A 9,198-nucleotide genomic window follows, 5' to 3' on the forward strand; every position below is an offset into this window, starting at 1 on the left:
GTACACTGATTACTTTCTATACACGGTGTGGAAACACGATTGCTAAAAATTTTCCCGATACAAAAAAAACGCAAACTTGCTTTGAAATTTTACAAGAAAACCGCTCTATTCAATAGGTACTTTTTATATCAACTGAACTAAACAGAACACTTATACCATACGATACACACTTTTCAAATGAGTTTAATTTCGTTTGTAAAAAATAAATTATGAAATAAAGCCAGTGCGACCCAAGCAAAATGAACCGTATTAGTACGGGAAAAATTTGGATTCGAGCATAAACTCTTAAGATAAATATACATGTTCTTTCAGAACTCATTTTCTGAAGTTATGATCTCCACAGTAACTGCATCACAGTTTGTTTATGAACTTTGACATACAAAAAGTGATCTGAAATTGATATTAGAACCTTGTTGTTGTTTGAATATAAAATATTTTTAATGTTATTTCGACTATATTATATTTGCAACATTTTGCTTACAAATAAATTGAACCCCAATCAGAAAGTTATAAGGTACATTTTACAATAAAGACGTTTTATCTTACTTCTATATTCCAACACACGTCGCAATATGTAGCTGAGGCTACTGCATCATATCGCAGGTGCACGATGTACTGTAATGACCGCGATAGTTTTCCAGTTGAGACAAATGGCTTCTCTCTCGTGCAATGCATCACAGGCGGCACAAAGCGAGGAAGGTACCCCGTTGGGACTAGGAACCTTCTAGTACTTATGATGCATTACATGTTTCTAGAAGCTCTTCTTCCATTGGCGTACTTATACTAGAAGGTTCAATTGCAAATAGAGGATTTTAATTACTTTGGAAGAAAATTGCATAATTATACTATTAAATATAGATTAGTCAGACTTAACCGAACCGAAGTTAGAAGTTAATATAAATGATGAATGATTTTTTTTCTTGAAACAGGCTAATGACAATAGAACTAATTCCTAATGATTGCCTAGACGTTTGGGTAGCGTTTTTTTTTGCAAACAACGCAACAACACAATAGTCAAATTCGAAATGATAGTTCGGCGGTAGTTCAAACACGGGAAAAGTAATAAATTGTTCCATGGGAACAAGTTAATAGCAAGTTGAAGGAAATGGAAAATGAAGATATTATTGCTGAGGCGGAGGGCCACACAGATTGAGTCAACAGTTTAACGGTAGTAAAAAAAGCCCAATGGCGATCGACACTTGTGCCTACGTGATCTGAATACAGCTATGAAAAGGGAGCATTTTAAATTACCTACTTTTGAAGAAACTACGGCAATTTTAATGGAAGCGAAGTACTTTAGAACTCTAAATGCCAGGGAGGGGTTTTACCCGGTAAAAATTACACCTAGAGAGGGAGATTTACGCACTTTTAATATTGTGTTCGATAGATATAAATTCCCAAATTCCTGCCTCAGAAATATTTCGCAAAAGCTTCTATAAAAATTTTGAACACATTAAAGGCGTTACATTGTTCATCGTTAATTGTTGACGGCTTTGTAACTAGTACGTAATGTTTCTTAATAATGCCTTAATTCCTTTTTGTTTTAAAGCAAGCAATTGTTCTTATTATTTTTTATAATTTTCTTTCTCTTAATTTAAATTTGTTGCGATAAGCCGCATAGATATTATTCAGTAATATGTATTTGCTTTGCTTCCTACGAGATAGGCGTAGCCTAGTCTGGTGATCATAGTTTAATATATAAAATTGTTCATTCTAAGTTATGGTACCAAAACAAACAAGTAAATTTGTAAATATATATGGTGCGACGAAAGACAAAAAAGGGACTGCGTATAAGGTTTTCAAAAGATGTTAGAAATTAATGCTAGATTGATAAAGGAACTCGCAATTAATAAACGTAACATTATTGAAATGGGAATTTATCTGGACGTCTCACAAATTGTTGGGATGAAAATTTGGCCAAGGCCGAATGATATTACAGATTTGAAAGGTTTTTGAATTTCATTACCTTTATTAACAATACAGTATAAGTATCTATCAATTTTTTTTATTTTTGTTGTATCAAACGTTAAATAAATTAAAATATTCAATGGCATTGACAATTGAAAATGACAAAATATGATGAATACCGTGATAAAATAAGTGTGCTTGTCGAATTGTCTTGTTATATATTACCATGATTATGGAATCATCTAGCAAAATAAAAGCACCAGCAATCAATACAAATTTGGGAAAATTACAGGCTGTCAAACTAAATAAAAATTTTATATTTACTTGTATCAATAGATAGTAAAGTTCTAATCAATAAACGACCATTACGGTAACGATACAGTAAATAGTTCTGATATAATATCAATATATATAATATATATAATAAATAATCAAATAATTTTATGGACACATATGAGGAATCATGCGTATGACAGCATTTTAGAACATAATATTAGTAATTTGGATATTATGTACATGTAGAACAATACAATAGTTTAAAAAAAATTAAATATCGAGTTCTTAGGTTTTAGCGATTATTATGCATAGGAAATCACTATGTTATATACGAGAGACTCGTGACACGTGACATGACCATGGGACCTTAAAAGATGGGAAACGTTGGTTTTTTTAAAAAACAAATAAACTCGATTTACATCCGAAAAATAGTTCTAAAGTAAATCTTTTGAAGTTTTTTTTAAATCGAGCACCGTGGCTCTTACAAGTCCGTGGTGCCATGGTTTGTTTGAAAAAAAAAAACAAATATACGCGATGTAGATCCAAAAAAAATGTTTATTTGTGCAATCTACTTTTGGGGACGTTAAATGTGTTTTAATCTAAAATTGTTTAATGAGCTATATTTTTGTTTATTGCTTTTATTTAAACTTTCCGAGCGTTTTATATAATCTGATGAGTAATTTTGAAAATAATGTAATATAATATCATATATTAACGAACAAATGAGGTATTGTGTAGTTTAAAACGTACACAGTGCTAAAAAAAACCGACTTCAAAAGTCTTCATCCCCTACTTTGCCACCCTTAGAGGTGGAATATTTTCTTCAAATTTAAATGGGACCACATCTGAGGTAGCCTCTTTCCAACAAAAAAAGAATCATCAAAATCGACTAAGAAATATACGAATACATACAAAAAAACATAAAGTCGAATTGAGAACCTCCTCCTTTTTTGAAGTCGAAGAAATAAAAATTGATTAGAATATGGAACACGGACAAAGACGCAGACCTAAACTAGTGTCAACTAATAGTGTCCAATCAATAATAAATCACGAGGGATCCGATTACCCGGCCAATTGTAAATGCAAACCATTCGTAGCTTTTATATAATGGCTGCAATTAAGTGGAGAAAAAAATAACGCCAATCAAGAAATCCGTTGGAAATAAAAAAAAATAGATTCTGATCTCGTCTCATTTTTTTAAATTTCAGTGGTATTTTTACATAATATTGTAATTTTGATTACAAATCAGTGATACTTGTTTTTTCTTTGGTCATTAACAGCACATTAATCTATACACTTTTGTTCGGATATCGCATCCGGTGCAACGGAACAAGCACCGTCAGCAAGATCTAGACGACGGCAGCACATTTTAAAAGAATTTAGCCCTTATTCAAGTTTTGTATTGGTACCTATACAATGCATGTGTGCTCTACAGTAATGTTATTAGGTTCTTAAACCGGCTATCTATCTTCGTACCATTATATCCCCATTTTCAACATGGTTACCAAAAGGAGCGCAAAAAATCAGGAGCAAATCTCGCCGAAACGCACGAACAGCGAAACGTATTCGTTTCCGATACATTAGCCTTCGGATAACAATCGTCCTGACGATCCCGCGATCCGGCCGGTGCGGCCCTATCTACCGTTCCGATCCGGCTAATAACTGTACAAGACGCGGCGACCGAATCAATTTGTCAAATTGTGAGCCGAATGTGCGTAATAAAGATCGTAGTAACAAGAGGCGCGGCTTTTCTCGAATTTTTCATCATAAACCCTATATAATCAAGTATTACAATTGTAACTGACTTTGCTATTCGGATAATTCTAAAACAACAATAAATTATTATACAAAATCTATAAAGACAAAAATAGAACAAACGTAGAAAATAACAGTGCTGCCAGGTCAATAAATGTTTTATAAGAAATTGAAGAACCTCAAACCTCAAAAGAAATTGAAGAACCACAAACAAAAGTGTTATTACGCAATAGAATACTTTACGAAAGAAAAGAAATCGGGTCTCTCTACATTAGTTATTTAATTATAATAATTAATACCTACATGGATTCATTATTTTATTGATACTGCATTAAGTACTTTGTTAAGATATTTTATTATTCAAAATAATTGAACACTTCTGTTATCAATTTGTTATCTTATCTTTGCTTATTACCAATAGTCGGGAAAAGATATTCTATGTATATACTATAGATATAGCTACAAAGAGCGATATGGAGTTGTTAAAACCACCAAATATTGATTAATTACTTTTTTGGTATTCCGGATTTCCGGAAATGGTTTTGCTGCGTCGTAGGACAAAACTACTGACCTAGGAAGTCGAAGTTGGATTTTAAAGTAGTTCTAATAGTGCAGTTTTTTACATGCAGTAGCTAACTGACCTTTTGCCAAGCAAGTTATTAAAAATGTGTTCACATTGTATGTGTATGACGTAAATGAAAATCTCTTACTTATACACTCGCACGCACGCGTAAATATTTGGTGGTTCTAAAAACCCTATATCACTCTTTGTAGCTATATCTATACGTGTATTTATTAAGGTTTTCCCGACCATTGCTTATTATTTTGCTTGGTTCTGTTTCTAAGTCTACTCTCCTACAAGGAACATGTAATGTGCACACAATTGAATAATTTTATTGTGTACTTGCATGTTTGTTAATAAATGAACACTGAATAATAAATCCAGGGATCGGCAGGAGTGATTAATTAACGTTTATATTTGAAGCCAAACTGTCGTACATGGACCGAGAAATAATTTTAATATCTTAGAAAATCTTCACTTTAAAGCAAGACCACGAGAAAACTTCACAGAATCCCACTTTTGAATCAAACTTAAGTCATTCCAGTTTCTGAGTGAAGAACAATGAAACTCCCAGAATAGTTCGCTGAGGACACGTGTTGAACACTCGGCGCGCCAATAAAATAACCGAAATTGCGGTCCAACTTGTTCCGTCGAATCGCTTCGAGTGCCGCAGTAAAATATTGATAATCCTTCACCACCCCTGACCTTCACGTAAACAGAATTTAATTCACCGACATTTCAACTAGAGCTAATCTCAGGACATTTGTCACTCTGTAACGTTTGCGTGGAAAGTTATAAAGGGGACAAATTTGTTTTTTGTTCGCTGAAAGGTGGAGAGATAAGCCATCTCGTGGAAAGAAAACTCACTACGCACCCATTAATAATGGAAATTAACAATATGGCGAGGCGATGTATTATCGGGGAGCATAAAATTAATGTTCTGTAGGGCGTAACCTCATCAGACATCATTCACCAAACTTTGACACTAAGTCGGCAATATGATGCGCCCGATAATTATCTAAACTGCGTTCCCATAACCACTCAATATGTATGGAAGTGTCTATATCCTATACATATATGTATACTATAATATCGATTGATTATACTTAGTATATCGATTTCATATTCTCAGACAGTTGCCAAACCGTAGATTCGAGTTTGAAACGTTCGGAAGCCTCAGATTGCGGGAAAGTTAAATTTTATTGCTCGCACTAACGACCCTGTATCTCCCCGTGCTTCACAACTCACCCCCGCGGCTGCCGTATCCTTCCGACTCGTGATATTAGCCGATACTTCCCATCGCTAACGGGGTGTGAATCCCGGCGGGTTTTGAATCCGCCGATTCGGATATTTCCGAATCCGAGTGCCGAATCGAGTTTAGGAAATCGGTGACAAAACGGCTCATTTAAGATTTCAGAGCGGCATTCTAAATAAATTATTTCGTGATCCAGAGCTGTGGGTCACGTAAAATGGTTTCGTATTTACTGCCGTGTCTGTCGTTCCGGTGTTGTAACTTTGTTCATTAAACCAGAAACGATAATTACTGTAAACCTCGTAATGAAAAACACCATATTTTATCTTTAGTAGCGTATAACAGACAGGATATTGCATACTTTTATATCATTACAACGATCCTATGATTAGAATTTAATTTAATAAGTTCTGAGTTCATATCGAGGTGGTACAATTGGGATAAATGGGCCGAATGTAGGGCGGTGTGTGCCGTACTTTCTTAATTTCCCAGTACCCATTTTTTCGATTCCCTACTAAATAATATTAAAATTATTAGACTAAACTGAAAATAAGAGACTTAAAGCACTTTTCTACACAATATTAACCGCTACATATAATATATAAATAAAGGTAAGACACTAGTTAGCAAGTAGGCACATTAGCTTTTAGTGGATATCGGAAGAGGACTCGATCAATTAGAGGTACGCTCCTGGAGCGTGTTTCATTAGAGCTAGAGCCGACCGGCGCCGGCGGCGGGTGTTTATATCGTGATGTATGACCCGCCGTCTTGGCCGCGGAATAGAAAGTCATTGGGTTTATTACATTAACACCTCTATTGATATATATATATACGCACGTGGAAGCCAAAGCTCGACGTTTTTCGTGTAATAATATACGCACGTCACTGTCGGTAGTTGGCTACGCATTCCGTTCAATAAATAATGAACTGGAGATACCGCCTTCAGATAGTTGAATATTTTACTTACATATTATATACGTCAGAAGGTATTTCATTTTAAAGCATTAACATACTAATATTAGATTTTTTTTAAATCTTCTTATATAATACACGTATGTTTACCATACTGGGTGCCACGTGGCTACTTATTTATTCATTTATTTATTTATTCACAATATAAGTTTATATCGGAAGCCATAACACTTATGTGCTAGTCAATATAATTATAGTTAATTATACACTTAATTGTAGCAATTGATTAAGCGAAGAAGTCGCCCGAACAGTAGGCGCCTGTGCGCCACTGCAGGTGCGCGAGCGGGACGCACGCGCCTCTGCAGCACAGCACCATCGCTACGCAAATATCTGTCAGGAACAAACAGACCCATCCGAGATACCACTTTCATGTTGTCAACCACACCATTCAAAACAGCGTGATAATGCATTATCAGCATTGGTTTACGCCTCAGTAATAAGCCGTCTAATCCAATCATTCCGTACACAAACATAGAAGGGAAAAGACACGGGTAAATATTGTACATCTTTTTACACGAAAATCTTGCAAACCTATTCTGCACCTTCTTTATCATTTCGCGAGGGTCCCACAATAGCAACAGATGTATACAGCATAAAAAAACCTAAAGATCAATCATAAAGAAAAATTCCTTCGATCTGATTGGACTCGAACAAGTGTCTGTTGCATGCCGAGGCTTTTAACCAACTGTGCTTTTAGATCGAGTCAGCACATTTTACGAATTTCTGTAAGTATTCGATCCCTGCATTGGGTTTAAAAATTTTCTTGCCGTCAGCACCACCCTTAAGAAACATATGAAGTTTCTTCAGCTTCATTTGACATTTGTTCGACTACAGTCAGATCGAAATCATTTTTTTTCTGTTCGATCTTCGTATCAATAATAATAACAAACTAGTGGAATATTTTCACATAAAAATGAAATTTTTTTTTATAATATCAAGTGACGGGACGAACAAGTCTTGCGCCTGCGGGAAGCTAGAAGCCTGTCCATAACAGTTGCAGTGCCACTCAGAGCTTTAAATATAAAAGACCTTAGGAGCAATGTCACTGCGTCCGTCACCCTGAGACACAGCTTGACAAGTGACAAGTCCTATGTGCCTGTAATTTCAAAACCGGTACACAGTAATGCTGATATTACTGTTTGGCGGCAGAAATCATGGTAATAAAACGTAAATTCCCAATCAAGCGTTGGCTGAAAGTACCAAAATATTTCACAACAATACGAAATACAAATAGCACGCTTTCAGGTCACCTTCTCACCAACTTTGACAACAGTAACTTGTTCAACTTCCAAACCGTAGCTGTGTTCTCAAAATAACTCATGAAATCTATTCGACGGAAATGTACGGTCTATGAGGTCGAATGAATGAGTGACAACCATTGTACGGTGGTCAGCTAGCCGTGTTTTACAACGACACGCAAATGTTCAACTTGTGCTCAGTGTATCAGAAAGTCATACAAAAGCGGTACGGTATAAGCTACGAGAGTTGCGTTTCGAATTAACGTATTTTGGATTCGACTAACAACAATCTACGTTCGTTAGACAGTACAGAATTTTAATTGTGTTACATTTGAAAATTAAGTGATTGCACCTATTAAAACAGTTATTTCTATGAAGTAACAAAAAACCAGCGGTTCATAGCTATATTTTAGTCAAGTGGGTATAAACATTAATTAGACTGACGTATTGAAGCGTTATTGAAAGACAAAATGTTTCACTACCATGATATTCAATTATTTTTTGTGAAAGTACTCCACTAGTTTGTTATAATTGTTAATACAAAGATTAGAAAACGTAAAACAACAAACACTTAGAAAAAAATCCTTCGATCGGGCCGTTTTCAAGCAAACCGTGCCAGTCGCTGTATCAACTAAGCCACGGAACGAACCAGCGCGTACCTTTTCTATGTGCTTGTTGTCGGAGCTTTGTATCTGGTTTTTAACGACTTTCTTGATAATTAATCTTTGAGAAATCTATGTAAGTATAGAGACTGACGTATTTGGCAATTTCAGAAAGGTCTCCATACAAAAGTGTCTCGTATTGATGGACGGAATCACACCTTTTTTATACGTAGAACGTGCTTGTTTCAAATGTTTCATAACACTGTGCATTGTTTTTGTTCCGACCTGTCAAATTCTATATTGCTGAGTTAACCTAACATTTATATGAGTTTATTTAAGGTAGTCTCCTGCAGATACACTACCTGCTCCTTACCCAATGCTGCCCTTTTCTGGGCGTTAAAGGTTTCATACTGGAAAGGTGCAGATCACAACCATAGAGCATAAAAACTATCGAAGCCAGAAAAATCCTTCACTTCTTTAATACTTTTTCCCCTGGCTCCGAACTGTAATTAGAGATGATCACAAGAGATCAGCTAATGATCGCAGGGACGAGGGCCTGCATAGACCCTGAAGTAAGCCACTAATAATAATAATATAATAATATAATAATATAATAATATAATAATATAATAA

This window comes from Hyposmocoma kahamanoa, unplaced genomic scaffold, assembly GCF_003589595.1.
Source record: "Hyposmocoma kahamanoa isolate Upper Pololo Valley unplaced genomic scaffold, ASM358959v1 87, whole genome shotgun sequence".
NCBI classification, from domain to species: Eukaryota; Metazoa; Arthropoda; class Insecta; order Lepidoptera; family Cosmopterigidae; genus Hyposmocoma; species Hyposmocoma kahamanoa.